Raw genomic sequence first — 20711 nt, 5'->3', positions numbered from 1 at the left:
CCTCTGCTGCCAAAACCTTGCCATGTAAGCACATTAAAAATATGTTCAAAGATATTACAATATCTGTGTTCAAAGACTGCCAGCACTTCCAAATGACATTTTACAAGGCATGCCTTTGGGTCTTTGACCGAAATATATACTACTTTTCGATCTATATATTAGAATAGTGAGTTTTTATCCATTTTTTTTTCTAATTCATAAACACAAGTTCTGTCCTTTGCTTTCTATTGCTGTGTAGGCTGTTCCAATTCTATTCTCTCAGCCATGTTATTCATTTCTGCAGACACCATTTAAGTCTTATCTTTTGCAGAGGTCACTGGCAGTGGCAGATTATCATTTCTGGCATGAATTCATCTGCACATGTCTAATAGAGTGTCTGTCTTCTGCAAATTTCAGTAGAGGGTCTTCTGCACACTGAGATCTCAGAAATTACTGTTCTGGTTGTGATGTGTTAGTTTGGTTTGAAAGCACTAGTTTTCTTCAGTTTTGATTGGTATTTCAGCATGGTTCAGTCTGAATACACTATCAATGAACCAGCAAATTGTATTTTTGCAGCACAAAGAGGTAGACTAAGCACTGTGCAGGACAGATAGAAAGATAGTCTTCATGACGGACAGGTCTGATTTTTTTTTTTTTTTTTCTGCAGGATAAACTAATAGTAAGGTGTATTCAAGTGAGAAAAAATAAATTCTAACAACAAAACCATAAAGTCCCCCTAATTCATATCTCTACATCTTAGTGTTTGGTATGTTGGGGAAGTTGTTTATGTGTGCCTTCAGTGCTACTTCACATGTGCATATGAAAACACACGCGTGCACACACATACACAGAGTCATAGAATCATAGAATATCCTGAGTTGGAAGGGACCCACAGGGATCATCGAGTCCAACTCCTGGCTCTGCACAGGTCTGCCCAAAAATTCAGACCACATGACTAAGAACATAGCCTAAACACTTCTTGAACTCTGACAGGCTTGGTGCCGTGACTACGTTCCTGGGGAGCCTGTTCCAGTGTGCGACCACCCCTCTCAGTGAAAAACTTTTTCCTGATATGCAGCCTGAACCTCCCCTGTCACAGCTTGACACCATTCCCACTGGTCCTATCACTGATCACTAGAGAGAAGAGATCGGCGCCTGCCCTCACGAGGAATCTGTAGACTGCAATGAGGTCTGCCTTCAGCCTCCTCTTTTCCAGAGGAAATTTGTATTTCATAAATATTACATGCGTTGATTTAAAAGGAAAAGCTGTCTGTCATTCTTGCTATAAAGGGAACTAGAAACTGTTGTCCAACACGGAGACAATATGTCCATCAGCTGCTTGATGATGTATCTCTGGAAGGCAACAGTTTCTGCATTTGCTGAATTCTAATTTAATGATAGCATTTTACTTCTACAGAAAACAACGCCTCAGGAGCAAGCTCTCTCCATGATCCCCTAGGAAAAGGGAGACACTGCTTTGAGGAATGACATATTGCTTATTCAGCTGATCATTAATATCATGCCTCTTTATGATCTTACAGCTTCCTAATTCCTAATTCCTGGCTTCAAAATCCAGGGGAACCTTGGATCTATTGCTTACCTAAAAGCAAAGTGACAAGTTTGGTCCTTCATTCAATATTTGTTTCTTTTGCTCAGTGAAAACTGTGATCAAAGTTTTCCCATACAGGTAAGATAAGTTTAATCAGTCATTCTTCCTTGGCTAGCTGTTTCTGCAGAGGTAGCAGTTCCCAGCTCTTGTAAAATTCCTGCAGGCACTATTGAATAAATTTGCATACAGAAGGTCTTTACTACAGAACCGCTGTATCAATGAGATGATCATTCACATTAGTGAAATTCTAGTACAATCCCCAGTTTATTTTACTGGGTAAGATGGTTTTGCTATATTGTTACTGACTGACTTTCCATAGTTGTTTGTTTGTTTGTTTGTTTGTTTCCAGATTTTCTTGATATTATACATATTTATCATCTATTTGCTGAAGCTCATTAACATAATATTTCTGTAATTCTCAGTGCCATCTACTTCTAAGAACATTAGTCCACTGCTGTTGCCTATAGGATGACAGGATCTGTAGTATATATGTCAGGATCTGTAGTATCACATCACCTACTACAAGAGCAGTACAATTAGTTACTCTCTTTCCTACCTCTGACTTGGCAAGAAGCACTGCTGCTGAACAAGAAGAAAAATCAGCTGGAAACTGGAAATTATTTGTGTTGGGTGTAAATGGCAAGGTTTTGGTAGTGAGGGACTGTAGAGATGGACTCTGAGCAGAGGCTATGGTCTGTCCCGTGCTAGACACAACTGATTCTAGCCAGCTCCAATGGGCCTCCTGCTGGCCAAAGCTGAATCTGTGAGCCAAGCTGGTGGTGACTATGTGATAATATATTAAAGAAATTGTAAAAAAATGCTGTGAGATAGTTGTGAGAGAGAAGGGTTAGGGAAAAAAAAACAAACAAACGAACAAAAAAACAACAGTGAGAAATACAGGCTAATGTAAAACTGCCAGGGGTTAATGAAGAAGGAGGGAGAGGAGGTGCCATTGCAGAGATTCCCATGCAACCTGTGTGGAGAAGACAACAGTAAAGGTTTTCCTCCTGTAGCCCACGGAGGACCATATCAGAACAGATATCCACCCTGGTAGCCTATGGAGGACCCCAGGAAGGTGACTACACCCTGTGTTCTTATATCTTTCTCTCATTAAATCCTTTTCCTAACTATTTCTCCATGTATTTCTGTTCTTTCTCCCACATGTACATGAGCTGCAAGGATAAAGTGCCAGCTACTGGAGAGACCTGGATGTGGGTGAGTGTAACTCAATGCCAGCTACCGGAGTCAGGTTGGTGAAAGGTAGCCCGTCCCATAGAGCCAGCAACTGGAATGACTGTGGGGGTCTCAGCACCAATTGCTGGTGGGACCTGTGTGTTTGCAAGTGGAATTGGTGCCAGCTACTAGAGTCAGGCTGGGGGTATAGGCACCTGTGGACTGTGGTGCCAGCTTCTGCAGCAAGTGAGGGTCCTATTATTAATAGTTGGAGATGCCACAGTTCTCTGGATCTGAAAGGGTCCTACAGATGTTTAGCCCAGAGTGCCAGCTACTGAGGGGGCTGCTGTGAGTGAACTGGGTGCCAGCTACTGGAGTCAGACTGGGTGTATGGGCACCCCTGGCCTGTGGTGACAGCTACTGGTGCAGTAGTTGAAGGGCACTCCCTAGACCTAGGGAGGGCCCCATGAGCTGTAAGCCCCAGACACAAGCTACTGGGGGATTGTTGTGAATGAACTATGTGCCAGCTACTGGAGTCAGGCCAGGGGTGCAGAAGACCTCAGCCTTTGGTGCCAGCTACTGAAGTGAGTGGGGGGGGGTCTCCTTCTCCCAGCCATGGGACAGGAGCAGTTTGTGTTCTCAAACCAGCTACTGGGTGTGGGGGGCCAGCATGAGTGAGGTGAGTGCAGGCCTCCACGCTGGTGTCTGGAGATGGGCTATGGGTCACAGCCTGTGTGCCTTTAATTGGCAGTAAATTAGATGAATCTTTCTGAAGTCAGGTCTGTTTTTGCCCATGATGGTAATTGGTGAGTGATCTCCCTTTCTTGACCCTCAAACCTTTTCATTTTCTTCCACTGTCCTGTTTAGGAGGAAGAGTGAGAGAGGAGGAGTGAGAGAATGGTTTGGTGGGCCCCCTGGCAGTCAGCCAAGGCTAACCCACCATAATAATCTAATCCCTGGGTTCATAAATTAAACTAGAAAATCAATGACAATTAATTGATAAGAATTTGTACAACAGAAATATTCTTGAACAGTGAGAGAGAGAAGCCAATATACAGAATAAGGCATCCCAAAGAAGACTCAATAATGTTAGGTAGCCCTGCAGTATAGTACATAAAAATGAGTCCATTCATCAGTATCATCCCTTGCATTTATGTCATATTTTGGATTTCTGCAGTACTATATTTCATCTCACTAAATGTTCATTCTGGCCAAGGGAAGGAGGAATGAACATGAAACTAACCCTTGGGACAAAATTACAGAAGATCAGAAATGTGACTTTATAAATTAGACTATTTTTTTTCTAAGCTATCTAGTAGAACATCCAGTTTATTTTAATATGGACCAATCTGAAAATCTAGGTTTAAATCCTAGGAAAAAGAGAACCATTTTGTTTAAGCATATATATTTCCTAGTTTTGACTCTATGCATAAAGGATAGACTAACAAAAGAATGCACAGTTCCAGCTGTTCCTCAATATATTTGGTTGCATGTATATAAAATATTAATAGCTAGAATGTGAAGAATATTTATTGTAAAGATATCTTTCCTGATTAGATATTGAGAATACATATTTTATGAAGGCATTATTTCTGCTTAAGCGAATGTCATTGATTTAATATAATATTGTTATATGTTAATATTTCTGTCCTATGACAAGATGTCAAAAGAACAGTGGGCCAAAATCTCCCATCCTACAGAATACTCTTATCACAAGGAAAATAAAACTGAAATCCGTATGAAGTTCTCCTAATGATGTCCTCTTATTATTCTCATCATTTATTTGTGACAACACATGGAAAAAACATCAAAGATTATGTCCCCATATATTATATCCAGACTATTCTGATGCCATAATGTGATATATGCTGACTCCACAGAACTCAAATATAATACCTAATGCAAAGAACATACAGCTGAAGTAAAAGACAAGACAAAGAAGAGAGACAGGGAGATGAGATGATTCATGCAGCAATGAGACAGTGCAGATTAGCTTGATAGCCAAATGTGTCCACAGAAGGTGTTTGTCTGCCACATGCAGATAGCTCAAGACAGCTGCTACTAGCTTAAAGTTCTTTAAGAAAGAAAATTAACCTCTGGAAATATCAGTAGATAACATAACCTTAACACATCACTAGGTTTGCATTTTATAGAAGAGAAATCTGCCTACCTGGATCCAGTTCACATTATCTCTGACTTCCATTTCTTCACTAGGATTTGCATGTACTTAGCTCTTAATGGTGAGGACCCTTGAGTCATATAAATATTAACTCTCCATTATGTAGTAGGAAACTCCTACCTATATACAAATGACTTTTATTTGTAGCTGAAATGCTTCTAAAGGAAAATAAAAAGCACTCCAAGAGTCTGAAAAATTTTAAATGTTAGGGTATTGTGTTTACCAAGCCTCTGCTTTCCACTGGGTATAAAAAAACAGGACTTTGGTCATCTCCTTTTCCCACTCCTTTTATTAAGTTTATAACTATTTCAGCACAATTCTTGTTCATATATGTACAAGGTACATGCACACAAAATATGAAAAAGACTTTCATTTTGCTGGTGGCAGTCTTAACCTTTATCTTCAGGGTGATAGCTTTCACTATATAAAGCCTCTGACACATCCACTATGTATTCAGAAGTTTTGCTTAATATATAAATAAAATGTTAGTAAAAATATACATTTATTTTGTCATTGCACTCCTATCATCAAAAGCCATCATTGCTTTCTTTCTTAGAGTGAGATGCTTTAATTTACATATAATAACCAGTTTGAAATAGAATTAATAATCTTAAATAACATTCAGGCATAAAGTCAATGATCAACTTTCACAAACAAATGGGTTACTTTGACTGAAGAACTTTCCAAATAGCTGCAGGAAGGTAGAGTGCTTCTAGGTCTCCTTATCTTTTCTCTTCTCCCTTCCAAGGGTCTTCATGGTGATTCCTTAAAGCGTCAGGCAAAGTGGTAATCTAGAATGATTTCCTCACTGACAATAAAGGTGAGATTTTCAGAAGCACTCAATCTTGTTTAATCTCTGTTCTCATGGATGTTGACGGTAAAATGGAGTGGAGTAATTATGTCACAGAAGGGTCATTCTGAAAATCAATGTCCTTACTAGATGAGAATTATGTTCTGTTGTTGTTTTAACTTCAGGTGCTCTAAAATTCCTAGAGATTAAAATATGTCCATCTCTGAACGATACAGCCCCAGAAAAGCCATTATCTGTAAAATGTGCAAGATCAACCACATAGAGATTCTTTTTTTTTTCTTTTTTCCTCCTTTTTTTTTCTTTTTTCTTACTCAAGTCTCTCAGAAAAGAGATGATACAAGGCTGTGTAATTCATAGTGTTGTTCACAAAGCAACACTGAAAGACAAAGGAGAAGCCAAAGAATTGTAACTTTGAAACTACATTTCATATTTCAAGCAAGAAATATTATTTTTTCTTTTTTTCCTTTTTTTCTTTTTTCCTTTTTTCCTTTTCTTTTTTTTTTTTTTTTTTTTTTGTGGGCAAACATTAACAGATTCAAAGAAAAAAAAGTCTTCACCCAAATACACATATTTGGCAAAAGAAAAATTAAATATGCATCATGGCAGGAAGGAAGGGTAAAGGTCAAAGAGCAACTGACTTGAACAGTATCTCTGCTTACCGAGTTTCTCTTTCCAGACCAACAGATGATAAATCATACACCATGATCAAACAAATCAAAATGATAAATCAAAATGAACAACCTCATAAAATGAATGATTTAAGAGTAAAGTAGCCTGAATGGCATGAGCTACAGGACTGACCCACTTGAAATGCTGAACCTTCTCAATATCTGGCATCCTTTCTGCTGTCATAAAGTCCAATCATTTTCATTAACATATAATAAACCAGTAATGCATATCATCATTGTAACTACAGGAATATTAAAGGACTAAAAAAATGAATAGCAATATGGTGGTGTTTTTTTGTTGTTGTTGTTGTTTTGTTCTCATTTCTTGTTCATTGATTTTAATATTTTATACTAGAAGGTATAATGGGAGAAAACTCCTTCCACAGATTTGTTCAAGGCAGGTAGGGTCTTATGTGAGTCACTGCATTAGGACTCAAGACTTATTTTCCCATGGAGCTCTCTTTTTATGAATTCATGCAAGTTATTTGGGCTTATTTGTTCTTTTTTTTTTTTTTTTTTTTCCATCTACAAAATTAGGGCAATAATGGCCACACATACAAAAGGATGCATTACAGCACCGAGACTGAATTGCTTATAGTGGATACCTACCGTGGAAAGGTGTAGTTTCATGAGACTTGGATAAATAGCAGAAAGCTACATTTAGTATAGCCTTCTAATTTGAAGAGATGATTATTTAGTTCTAAAGCTCTTGATTTATTAATTCTCTAATTATTGGCTTAGAAAAAAATAAAAATCAGTGAATGATTTATCAACTTTCTTTTTCCAGAGGGGGTGTACTTCTCTTTTGAAGAACAGGACCGTGCTAGTGAGAGAAGATCTTAAACTGTCAGACTGATAAGAATTTTTTGTTGTATTTTTTTAAATACATAAGGATGCAGTTACATATTGGAACACTCCTACTTTGTGCAAGGATTCCAGTCTTCGTACTTATTTTGGAACCCGTGTTTCTTTCTGAATGAACTCTATAATTTACCTTGGCAGATTTATCTAGGCACTGACAGAATAAATATGTGCCAGTGTCCATTCTGCCATGAACAAAAAGTAAGCCACTCTGGATTTGGTTCTGTTGGGCAGTCCTCTTACCAAAATAGTCTCCGAGACTGTGCATGCTCCTTCATGTCTTTGCTTCAAATCTCATCAATCGCACACGCAACTTCCGACACCCATTGACAAAAATGCACCTATGGCAAGCACCAAGCAATATTATTGTTTACATTTTTTTCAAATGGGAAAAAGGGATGCAACTCAAATCTAAGAGTGGATGTAATGTGACTGGACACTCCATATGTCACATGCATACACACTCATGTCTGGTTCTGTTTTTCACGACGAGGATGCAATCCTCCCCTCCTGAAAGACCTAACAGAGGAATATTAGTCCCTCCTACAGAAAAGACAGGGCAGCTCTCTCTCTTGCCATCTTCTGCTGAACCTTTATTCTCTTGCAGTCCGGGTTGCCAGGTGCAGACAAAGAACATTCAGTGCAAGTCACACTATGTTTTCCCAGGTTCATGAGTGCTTACCAACAGTTGATAGGTTCATATCTGTTTATATCTCTCCAGCAGTAAATGCTTATGGAACACAATCTACACAGAAAAGAGTCAGATCTATGAACCTATATTATACAGCTGTATAATATAAACTTAGAATGCAGGTGTGCTGAGACTTTCAGTCCATACCTCCACGTGTTATTTCAGACTCCAGAAATGACTGCTAAATTAAAACCTTACCTTTATGGAAACCTTGAAATGGAGAGCTCTGTTTTTAAGCTGTGTTGTGAATTAAGCCTGGCCCACAGCTAAGTACCACACAGCAACTCTCTCTCTTCCCAGGTGGGATGGGGGAGAGAATCAGAAAGATAATAGTACACCAAATCATGCACTGAGAAAAAGACAGTTTACTAAGTAAAGCAAAAGCCATACATGACAGCAAAGGAAAAAATGAAATTCATTCACTACTTCCTATCAGCAGACAGGTGTTCAGCCACTTTGAGGAAAGCAGAGCTCCTCATGCCTAATGGTTTATTGGGAAGATAAACACCATCACAAATGTCCTTCCTCTTCCTCCATTTTTGTTGTTGAGCAAAGTGCCATGTGGTATGGGACATCCCTTTGGTCAGCCTGGGTCACATCTCCTGGCTGTGTCCCTTCCCATCTCCTGGTGCACCCCCAGCCTCCCTGTGGGCAGCGCAGCACGAGGAGTAAAAAAGTCATTGGCTCTGTGCGAGCACTGCTCTGCAACAACTAAAACATCAGTATCTTATCAACACCATTTTCATCAAAAAATACAAAACATGGCATCATACAAGCCTCTAAAAAGAAAATTAACTCCATCCCACTCAAACCCATGGCAAGTTGTTCCAGACTAAGTCCCAGAGCAGTGCAAGCTCCAGGAGGAGAATCAGTGATGATATAAACTGTCTGAGAGACACCTGGGAAGATCTTCTGATTAAGATTCAGCCTGACTGAAAATACATAACAGAAGAATAGTATTTTCTGGTCCAGATAAAGGGGCTTCTATAAACGAAGCCTCTAATGCTCCAAAATGTGTTCCTGCAATCTCTCTGAGAAAACATTCAATGTGAATTTATTTACTCACCTTTATTTTTTATTTCCTCAAATGAGACTTTTCTTTTTATAAAATCTTTTTCTAAGGTGGTTCAAGGACAGTTCAAGGACATACAGTATTTATTTATTTTTTCTTATTTTGGAATAAATCTTGTTTTTCTCAGAGCAAAAATGTACGATCAGAAACAATAATATTAAGAAAACAAGCATGGACAAAGTAAGACTATATTAACCAGATGATTTTTTTTTTTTAATTAAGGCTATCATTCTATGTAAAGGAAGAGCTAACATTTTTTAATCTCTTTAAAGATCAGTGGGAACTCATTTCTTAAATGAAATTGGGACTGACTTGACTATCTGTTCTTACATCAAAAAAAAAAATTTACTGGATTTCTCAATAATTCCTTTGCACCAAATTCTCATTATGTTAATGGAAGTTAGCTATTTAGATACTTTGGAATACCACACAGGGCAATAACATTTACATTTAATTACTTGAATATAGTTGAAAAGATGATCCAAACACTTTTGAAAATATAATATAGAAAATTTCACACTGCTGTACTTAACTCAAGAAAGGTAACTTGTGTTTCTGAAACTTCATTTTAGGGTACAAAGCTAACAAGAATCTGGCAAAATATCTAATATATACGAAATTTCATAATTTTGTACAAGAAGCCATTCAATGCTTCTCTAATAAATAACTTGTCTAAGGTATCCAGTGATGGCTAGCAGTTCCCTGAAAACTTATCCCTGAGAGGATAGTTTCAAATTCTGTAATTAGTTAGACTGTTGTCTTCATATGCATTTCCTTTTACATGTAATATTATTATTGATTTTTGTATTAAAAAAATGCTTAGGCAGGCAATTTGCATTTAAGATGCAACCTATACCTTCTGGGGAAAAACACCATTCTCTATTTCATGATCTGTATACATTTATTCACTTGGGCACCACAGCTTAGATGAACCAGTAAATGAATATTTTGTGAACTACAAACAAGTTCAGGTGTGGGTAGGTACTTGCCTAACTTGATTTCACAACATTTAATTTTTTTTTTCTGCATATGCCAAAAGAGGGAAACTGGGCAACTCAGTACTGACTGGTTGAAACTTAATTGTTTTGAGCCTTGCATATCTGTAGGATAACTTATACACTTCTGAATGCCATAGATAGGTGAACACAGGATTCAGAAATGTAAGTTCACCTATGAATCTACTTTCAGGACAGTATCAAGAAAGTAAACAATCAGAGAATATTATTTGAAAGAAAGAGACTCTGCTGAAAAAAAAATAAATCTTAGCAAATTCATTTGAAGGCTGTATTTTTCATGACTCAATTTAGTGGTCACAGATGTCAACTGAAAGACTCCTACTGATTCCTCTGAGAACTGTGTGAGTCTATTGGTTACACTTTCTATCGTCAATGTAGAACTTATATGGCTTAGCCTAATATGTAATTGTGCTCTCATGAGGTGCACCCTCCAAAGCATCCAGAAGAATTATCATTTACACAAAATACTATATAAAATTAATTTTCTTGTGAGATGAAAGAGATCCCCCACAAGATCTATATCTTCACTTTAAAGTGTCTGTATTCTATTTGTGCCACTGTTACTGCAGTGGCAATCACCTATGAAGTTCATTTCCTGCTCACAACAGACTTTGGAAATTAAAAAACAACAACAACAACAAACAGGCTATCATTTTGATAATGAGTTTAGCACCTCACTATTAAGTCATGAGACTATTCAAAGTAAGATCTGTCCTCAGTTCCCAAAGTATTAGAAGCCATCCAGGCAGTATACAGTTTAAATATAGCTGCAGTTCCATATATAGCTATTCCATAGCTATCTATGGAAGCTATCTAAGCTATCATAGCTATCTAAGAGGTATGCATCCTCAGAAGGAAAAAAAACTCACTGTTCTCTCACAGGTTACTATTTTGTTATTTTCAGCATCTCCAGGACCTACTCATCCTATGTTTGTTGCTACACAACAGCCCATCTAATGGTACTCTTACCTAAGCATCAGCTCTTAAACAATGTCAGACTTACAGTCACATAGTCATAATGCAATATTGTCTACTCCAAAGTACATTCTGAACACCAGACCAACAATCAAACCTTTAAGATGCAAAATAGGTATATAGATCAAAAACATCCCATGCCTAGAACTTCTTAACTCACAATTGTGTGCATTTTGAATCATCACTCGGCCTTTGAATTTATGCAATATAAACAAAGTGGATGCACTTGGCTCTGGGATTGGAAGTTTGAGCTGGAGACATACAATATAAATATTTAAATGCTAAATTTTGAAGCCATTGTGTGCCAGGTTATGGGATAAGAAAGGAATAGGAAACTTGATTTAGTGAGGGAAGGGAGACCACAGAAATAAGTGATGAAAAATGTCTGTGGAAAAAAAAAAAAAGAAAAAAAAAAAAGGTCCCAGCACTGTTGAATATACTATTGAAAATCCTACAGCTTTGTATTTTCTCAGAGTCACCACGCATACTCATTGTATGGCCTTCTCATTGGAATTATGGCTATAAATTACAAGTGCTGTCCTACAGTAGAATGTGGATGATAGAGTTCTTTCTCACAAATAAACTAGAAAGATCTAAAAGTGCATGGTGAGAGGAAGTGACTAGTATAGTTCAGTAGATAATTTGTACATAAGAATTTCTTGATAACGCTCAGAAATTCATTTTACCTCATTTCTATTTAATTTCAAGATTAGTTCAATCAGACAGTCACAAAACACAGTGGAAAAGTCATATAAAGTCATATATTTCATGCACAAGAACTTGAAAGTATATACGAATTTAAGGAGCAGAAGGAAAAGGGATATTGCTAAGGAAAATCAATTTGATAATGCAGAAGCATGGGCTTTCTTTCTCCACTTAAATTGCAAACACCTTTTTATAGATAGTTATGCATGTCAGACTGCTCTACCACACAAACGGTGAATGTCTTAACATATTTCTACACCCTCAATAGAATATAAAGGGGAAGAAAATAATTAATACTTTCTTTTGTTATTACAAATAAATCTATTTCTCTGCGTACAAGTGCTGTTATTGTGACCACATTTCTTTCATTAGAGAACAAGCCAAACAGCAGACTGTGACAGTTGCAAATCACCAGCAAAACAAGCAATGAAATCAAGGTAATTTTGCTAACTGTGAGAGTAAGCAAAAAGCATTTTAAATTCACTTTAAATACAAAAAGGTATTTAAATACAGAGAAGCCTTAGCAAAGGATGCCCGTTGAGAAATGTCACCAATGTTGACATCATGGTATACCTTAAACTCACAGAAATACTGAAAAAGTTCCTTTACAGCCTGTATGTATACAACCTGCTCACATTCTCTGGAAAAAAATAAAATAAAATAAAATCAGTGTAAGGTTCACAAAGGAGGAAAGTCTGTTTAGTTCTTCTCCATGAACCTACACTTAGATCTGTTAGATTGATTATAGATTGATTTACTGCATGTGTGGCGGTTTCACAATGATGACTAACTAACCACTACATTGTTCTCTCACTCCCCCACCTCAAAGGAATAAGGGGACTAAACACGATGACAAAGGGCTCAAGGGTTGAGATAAAGACCAGGAGATCACTCACCAATTACCAGCATGGGCAAAACAGACAGTGTAGGAAGGTTAATATAATTTATTGCATTACTAACATTACTATTACTAACAGACTAGAACAGTGAGAAACTAAAAGCAAACTAAAATCACTTCCCCCCACTCCCCCCAACCACCCTCTTCTACCTCCCCCCAAGCAGTGCAGGGGAACAGGGAATGGAGGCTGCGGTCAGTCCCTAACACTTCGTCTCCACTGCTCCTTCCTGAACTGATCCTGCATGGGCTTCCCACAGGAAACAGCTTTTCATGAACTGCTCCAATATGGGTCCATACCATGGGTGCATCCTTCAGGAATGGTCCAACATGAGTCCCCCACCAGTGGCAGATCCCACCAGACAGCTGGCCAGGGTCCCTTTTGGAGCCAGATGGAGCTGGCTCTGATCTGACATGAAGCAGCTGCTGGGCTCTGCTAACAGAAGCCACCCCTGCAGTTCCCCCACTACCATTACCTTGCCACATAAGCCCAATATAGCATGTTACCAACAGAAGCAATGAACATGTTTTGAAGGATCTTGTACTGGATTCAAAATGGATTTCAAAAGTCTTAAAAAGTAAATTTCGTGTTATCAGGCTTTGTGAATAAGATACAGTCTTTCCTTCACAGTAAATGTTATACTGCATTGCAATAAGTGGGAAGAAAAAGAATGAAGAGAGAACTTTGACCATTTCTCTGGTCTTCCTGTAGACATTTCCTTCTGCTCTAGCCCGCATCTATTATCATAAAGAACAGAATATTTGGTAGGATTCAAGGCAAAAACAAATTTTGCTTGGGGAATAACAAGCCATCTTTTCTTCCTGCATGACAAGTAGAGGTGTCTTCCAAGGTTGTAGATTAATGCAATTTTCTTCAGCTTAAATTTATCAGCAGAGTAGATCTGACATACCTCACATTGTAAGCAGATTTCTCCTCATTTTCTCATTTTCAAATTCTGCTGCAATGAGCCTAAACATATGGATGGAATATAATTATATCTTCACTTCAACTTGAAGTAGCAATCTAATATGCATAATGTCAATTACAAGAGTCAATATATAATTCTGTGAGTCATACTTTTGTGAATACCTCCTAGTTTAAAGACAATGAAAGACCATAAGAAAGAAAAAATAATTCTATTGATTAGCTTGTATATGAGATCAAATTTCATCTGAGTTTGGTTATATAATCATTGTCTCTCATAGATCTCATAATGATCAGAACTTTTTTACAGTTTAGGAAGGATATTCCAGATAATGCTGCCTGTGAAATATTTGAATCTGGTGGCAAGTATGCTTAATGTGCACTATACATACCAGATTTTAATACATTTTAATACAGAAAAGAGCAATAGAATGCCTGTGAGAGATTTTTAAATTAATTCAAGCAGGTAAAGTGGAATAGGGATTCCCAAAAAGAAAAAAGAAAAAAAAAAAAGGAGAAAAAAGGAGAAAGAAAAGGAGAAAGAAAGGGAGAAAGAAAGGGAGAAAGAGAAAGAAAAGGAGAAAGAGAAAGAAAAGGAGAAAGAGAAAGAAAATGAAAGGAGAAAGAAAAAGAAAAGGAAAAGGAAACCTGTTTGAGACTTATTCTACTTATTTTCTTATTTGATCATAACTGAAGAGGTCATCAAAAAGGTTTTTTAGCACCTCCTTTTTCATTCCTCAGTGTTGTCATTTTAATCACTGTTTTCTGTTTTTAAATAGTGCCATTTTAAAAGGTGGGTGTGGATATTTTATTTGTTTGTTTGTTTGTTTGTTTTGGGGGGTGGCTAATTTGTTTGAATTGTTCATAATTAGCAATCAAAACAAAAAGATAATCAAGAGTATAGAGGAAACTTTAAATAAAGATATAGGAATAAGCTCCTTCTTTCTTTTTTTGCCAGATAAATTCACATATTTTTTTCTGTAAAATTATTTAAAAAATCACTGAATAACCAATTTACTGAAGCTAAATGAGACTGTTCTTTCAAATGTTATGGCTCACAAAGCAAAGTGAGATTTTCTAGATATTTGTGATGTAAATATTCACACTCTTTTCAAATTTGAGAAAAGATTTTAATGCTCTGTAGTTGAAAGGGATTGTTCCATACTTTATAGAGAGATTTTTTTAATTAAGACTGCTGTAAAAAAAGTAAAGTTTTGTATTGATATGTTCAAATGCATATATATCTTCAAAAACTATTGGGCGTAATTCAGATTTCTGTGACTTGGTGCCCCCAGTAAGGGTCTAGTTTAAGATAGTTATATCTGTTTCCTTTACAGTCAATGGAGAGAGAAAAAAATGTTAAATGGCTTTTAATACAGGAGTGCCCTTGGCAAGTTGCATGAATGAACTGTGGAAATGCTTATATCTCCTCATTGACTACAAATGAAAATAGATGACCCATTTAAACCTGTCTTTTGATTATTAAAATTAGGTGAAATATCTTCTTTTACAAATTTGAATTTTACTTCTAGACTCCTATTTCTGCATCTTTTTTTCAAGTTAAAGTAGTTTGCTTAACAGCAAGTATTAAATAAGCAAGTAAATATGCACTCTCAGAGTTGCATTCACTCTGCTAAATAGGATACACTGAGATGTACATGCACAACAATAGAAAGCTGAGATCTAATTCTTAGATAGATGCTATTAATATAACTATTGTCTTTTTTTGCAGGTGCTGTCCTGTCACAGTGACAGAGCTCATCTTTTTATTATTCTTTTCAGCTTTTTATTATTAAAATTAGAATATAAAAAGAAGGCTAATTTAAAAAAAAATTCAAATCTTGAAAATAAATAAATTCATTAAATACTGTAGACAAATTAAAATTGATGCAGACAAAACTAATCTAAGTCCTCCAGGTAGGGAAATCAGAATATATGAGACAGAGGTTGCATAAGAATCTAAATGGATAATAAATATGAAAGGAAGAAGATGGCGTTGCCAAAACTAGTTAGTAGTTAGCGGTCTATCTGTGTACATTTATGTATGAGGGGCAGACAGGCACCGAGGGAATGTGATTAGCTTATTTGAAAAATTCCATCTACTGGAGTATGACAACACAAGAAGGAATTGTATATTAGGAACATCCTTCCCTCTGTAGTCCCAATGTATTGCAGCAATATACAGAACTGAAGAAGACTAGAAGGATAGGAACAAAATTGTAGATAGGCTTTATGTCTCTTTAAATATACCTTCCATATGGAAGGCATATGCTGGACTGGGAACACAGCACAACAAATATAGCCGTTCTAAGTAACCCTGGCCTTTGCAACATTCTATAAGCATGATAAAAGCAGATTCCAGTACTTCAAATCTTATTTTTATGAAAGGAAATGACCCCAACCACTATGAACTCCTATCGCCAAATTGTAGCTAAAAAATTACCATTTCCTGCCATTCCAAAGACTTCTTCCTTTGTGTATAGTTTGTATCTCTGAGGGTCATAGTCAATAAATGTAGTGAGTCTACAATATTGCTCATAAGGCTTTTATGATCAATTAAGATGTTGCTACTGCAATTGTAAAATGGCCAGCTGTGTAAGCTGCTGTTGCAAGCTAGTGTATAAGATGACTTTTCATTTAGATCTAGTGAAACATCTTTTTTTTTTATTTATTTTCCTGAAGTTTTTCATTCTATATGGTTTAATCAAAGACACAAGAACATATTAAAAATAAAAAAAAAAAAAAAGAAAAAAGAAAAAAAGAAACTTGCTGCACAGATTTTTCTCTCTTTGCAGACTATGCAAGATTAGAACAAACGCTTGGTTTGATCTGGAAAATCATGATCTGTTTATATGTTACAAGTTTAAAGTCAAAGTGGAAGTGGAAGTAAGTACTAATACATGAGCTCAAATTAGTATGTAATAGTGGTAACAAAGAAAAGTCAAACCTGTATCTAAATTGTGGAGAAAATGAGGTAAAGTTAGGGTATAAAAGTAAATTGTTCTGGTACTAGAAATCTATGGAAGATTGATCTGTTGATTAAGCTGAGGAAACCATTCAAGCAGTAATTCTTCCATTATAGAGAATAGGAAGAAATAATATACGCCTCATTGAGCAGTCTAGACTCTGGTTATACTACAAAGTCATTTGACGCTTCTCAAAACCAGACAAGTGTTCACTTTGCCAAGAACATTACTTAGATGAAAAGTGCTCAAGGACTTCTGAATCATCCTTTTCTTAACATCTCTCAAAAGTTAAGATACTTTTTTGGACTTTGAGAGCTTGTGTTCTTCAGATGGATTATAAATAGTGGAACAAGTTCAACTCCAGAATAAATTTGTAGCAGCATCAGGGGAAAAGTTTATTCGTATGTCAATTATTCATTTAATTGATGTAATCAATTTAATAAATTAATAATCAGTAATAATGTGCATTATAGATATTGATTAAAAAGAAATTAATAATATATTCTGTTGTATTTGATATAATATGCCGTGATCCTTAAAGTGGCTCTTTAAATGTAAAATAATTATTTAATTTCATTTTCTCTGGAACAGTGTAAATCTAGACAAGTTTATTTGCATCTCTGGATATCCACTAATTTAACAAAGAATATATATTTTTTAATGACAACACTTAGGAACTTAGCATTTGTAAATGTCCAGTCACAGTAGTGTGTAGAAAATAACAAAATGTCTGGCAGGAAAGGATTTAGAAAAGTAAATTAAAAAGAACAAACTTTTTTCTAACCCAATATCAAATTTTATTGTATCTTCTGATAACACCTATGTGACATAATTACTATTTGCGTCAGTTTTCAGTTGTGCATCAGCATTTATATGCCACTTTAATTTAATTTTCTTTATTTCACTTTGAGTCTTTTTGTCAGAATACCTAAGGTTTCCCTTTTTATAAAACTAAACAATTCTAACCCATACTAGAGCATGTGGGGTAGATAATTAAAGTGAAAATAAAGATAATAAAGCAGGATAACACTTTAAAAGGTATATTTCATTATACTATTACAAAAGCAGAGAGCTACTATGAACATGAATAAAACACAGGAAGTATAGTAGGAACATGTTGAGGCAATACTATGCAGGTCTATCCATGCCTCTAGCAGCAGCCCAAATGAAAAAACTAGATTATGATTTCTCCAGTCTTCCCAGCTGTAAAGAGATCATCTAAAGAGATGCTAACAAGGTGCTGTACTTTCTAAAAACAGAGTGGAATTATCAGATAATCCAATGATTTGAACAGTGAAAGAGAGGTAGAAGGATGAAGAGAAAGGAAGGTAAAGAGGGCAAGGGAGGAATAGGAAAAGGAAAGATTGAAACAGTGTCTACAGAAACTTTATTACAGCTGTGATTTTTAATGAGACTTAAGGTCCGTGTGCTATTGCAGATGCAACAAACAATTCTTTAATTAAATGAAATACAAAATTTAATCAGCCCAAGTTCTGAGTGCGCTAGGAAAGAAAAGGGAACCCAGGTGATTTTGACAAATATATTTCTTTGGGGATTGATACCAGTTACTGACAAGAAAACACAAAAGAAAATCAGTTCAGATAAGGATTACAAAGGAAAATACTTTTAGGATCATCTGAAACATTTGGTTCCCAAAGTTAGGTATGAAAATTCTTAACAAGAAGGTTCACTGTTATGCTATTTTTATTTTTATTTTTGTGCTGGATAGACATATGAATAAATATATATATATTAATTATATACCATTTACTTTTTCCTGGAAAGTCTGTACAAACCATTGTATCTGATTTAAATTTCAATAAGCCTTTATTTTCGCTGAAACTGTCTGTTCATCCATAGAAGAATGAATCTTCAAGTTTTTAGAAATTACTGAATGACCTTCTATTAAAATCACATTTTCTTCAGTAGCCTCTATTATACTTTCACACTGTGATTTGGTGTCACTGACTTGTAAGCTGTTTGGGCATTGTCATGGTCAACAGGTTCTAGGGAGGTGGGTGTGTTGGATCAGATGACCTCCAAGTCCCTTCCAACTTCAACTATTCTGTGGTTCCGTGAAATATAAGCACCATGTATATGGAACTGTGATAACAATTCATACAAAATTGGACATCGGGAATTTTAGGAAACTCTGTCAGATGTATATTCAGATACTAACCTGTGTGTTTTAGGAAAGTAAGAGTAAAAATTTCCAGGTGAAAGACTTGGTCCAGGATCTTAGACCATAAATAGAACAGAAAATGACTTGAGTTAATCTAGTTTCTAGTAGAGGTAAAACGTACCACACGAATTAGAAGACTAGTTTCTATCAATATTTATGCTGCAATGCTCCTTAACTTGTTCAAGGAGAAATAGACTTGACAGAAGGTAGCTTTCCAAGTCTTGCCTAAGTACTTCTTATTTTGGTATCAATAGGAGAGAAAAATTTGCATTTTTATATGATATATTTCAAAATGAATTTTGTATCTGCTTTATAACAGAATTCATATGGGCATAATAGTTTAACATAAGCAAAAAAAAAAAAAATAATTTCAATGATAAGGAGAGTAACACTAAGTCATTTTATAGTGGAAGATGACTGCCCAGGAATCAGCTGAGTTTGACTGTGAATGCTAATAATGCAAATTACTAAATGAGGATAGATTCTGTCTAGGGCAAAGCTTATGTATAATAATAAAATAATAATAATAATAATAATAATAACAACAACAACAACAACATCAACGAGGATGAAAGGCTGCTGATGCTTTTTGTATTTGTGTGAGCAAAGTGTCTTCTGTCTCTGTTCATCTGTGTGGCTGACCATATGTAGATGTATGTATACATTGAGTTAATACTCAGCCTGGTGACTGCCTGGCCCTGGAAAATGGTGCTGTGGCAGCCTCATGTCTATTGAGGTTCAGCAAGTCCCAATATAGTCTTTTCTTTCCAATCAATAAACTAGACTTCTTTCCAGAGGCCTTTTAATCAATGTCTATAGCATAACCTCAGCTTCATGTTTGCCAAATTGCATAAATTATTGCTTGTTCTATGTTATTATATTTAGCTTTTAATATTTAGATTTAATTTTTGGAATAAGAGATTTTTTTTGTTGTTGTTAGTGTCTTTTACCAGTAGGTCAGCCTATAAGAAACCAAACCAATACAGATGATGAATCTTATCCTGTGTCTATTACTCATTAGCTAATAAGTACCTATACTCCTATCCTTATATAACCTTAATATATTAGAACAGTACTTCTATGTGGCAGGATTATATGGGATGCTTTCATTCATTAAACTAATAAATATAAGCCCTGGGAAATTGTTTCAGATTTGTCTTAGTGGTTACGAGAGTCTCTGTGTAACTTTGCTTTGCAAAAGCAGTCATTAGCTGACAAACTTTATCTGTTGTCCAGCTGTACAGTGAAATTATTTAAACCTCATCTCAGTTTACTTATGAGTGTTATAATGGGCAGGAAAGGAATGGAATTTTCATTTCAATGCATTTGAATTTTCTGCAGGTCTGAGCCTTGCCTTTAGAACAGAGAGTAAGACATGTTTAATCTATGCATATTCTGGTCTTTTTAAAACACTACAATTCATCAGTATGGCAATAAGCATTACATAATGCAGACAGTGTTTTAAAAATATTATGTTAGTTACACAGAGCATTCAAATATAACTGATAATACCATACAATACTGTGGGTAAACAGTCACTGATATTTAGTGCTTTAATAAACACATAAAAGGTTATGCACAGATCACCAAGCTCAAAAGCTCAAAAAAGAGATTTAAATAAGTTTCTTTAAGTATAGATCATTAAGATTTTAATGACAGTGATCATTTATTTGACTACTTAAGCCTAAGGAGAACATACTTAATTAAACCAAAGGACAGCTGAGGATGTGGTAGTTAAGTAAAAAGCATCTAGTAGTAGTAAAGTAAAACTCACCAGAACTTTTGTCACACAAGCCAACCAAATATCTCAGAAATTATCTTCTACCTTTCAAATGACAAAACCAACATAACTTCATCTTCCAAGATTGTAATAACATTTTCCAGATTCATTCTATTCACCCGTGGTATTCTTTAAATATCACCATCACTAACACCCTTTGTCCTTTAAGCATTTCTTTATTTTCTTTATAAAACTGCATGGAAAAAATACTCAGCCATCCAGCC

The 20711-nt window shown here is 35.8% G+C and overlaps 1 long non-coding RNA gene across 1 annotated transcript; it reads right to left on the bottom strand.

The window, feature by feature from the left end:
• Positions 1–3358: 3358 nt before the first annotated feature.
• LOC308193435 lies at positions 3359–13579 on the bottom strand. Its single transcript, XR_013949630.1, has 3 exons — positions 12313–13579; positions 7524–7621; positions 3359–6127 (listed from the first exon to the last, which is right to left on the bottom strand). It is a non-coding gene; the product is annotated as an uncharacterized lncRNA (long non-coding RNA).
• Positions 13580–20711: the final 7132 nt, after the last annotated feature.

Source organism: Anser brachyrhynchus (genome assembly GCF_964034855.1).
Source record: "Anser brachyrhynchus genome assembly, chromosome: 3".
Lineage (NCBI taxonomy): Eukaryota > Metazoa > Chordata > Aves > Anseriformes > Anatidae > Anser > Anser brachyrhynchus.
This window is presented reverse-complemented; position numbering and strand designations above follow the sequence as displayed.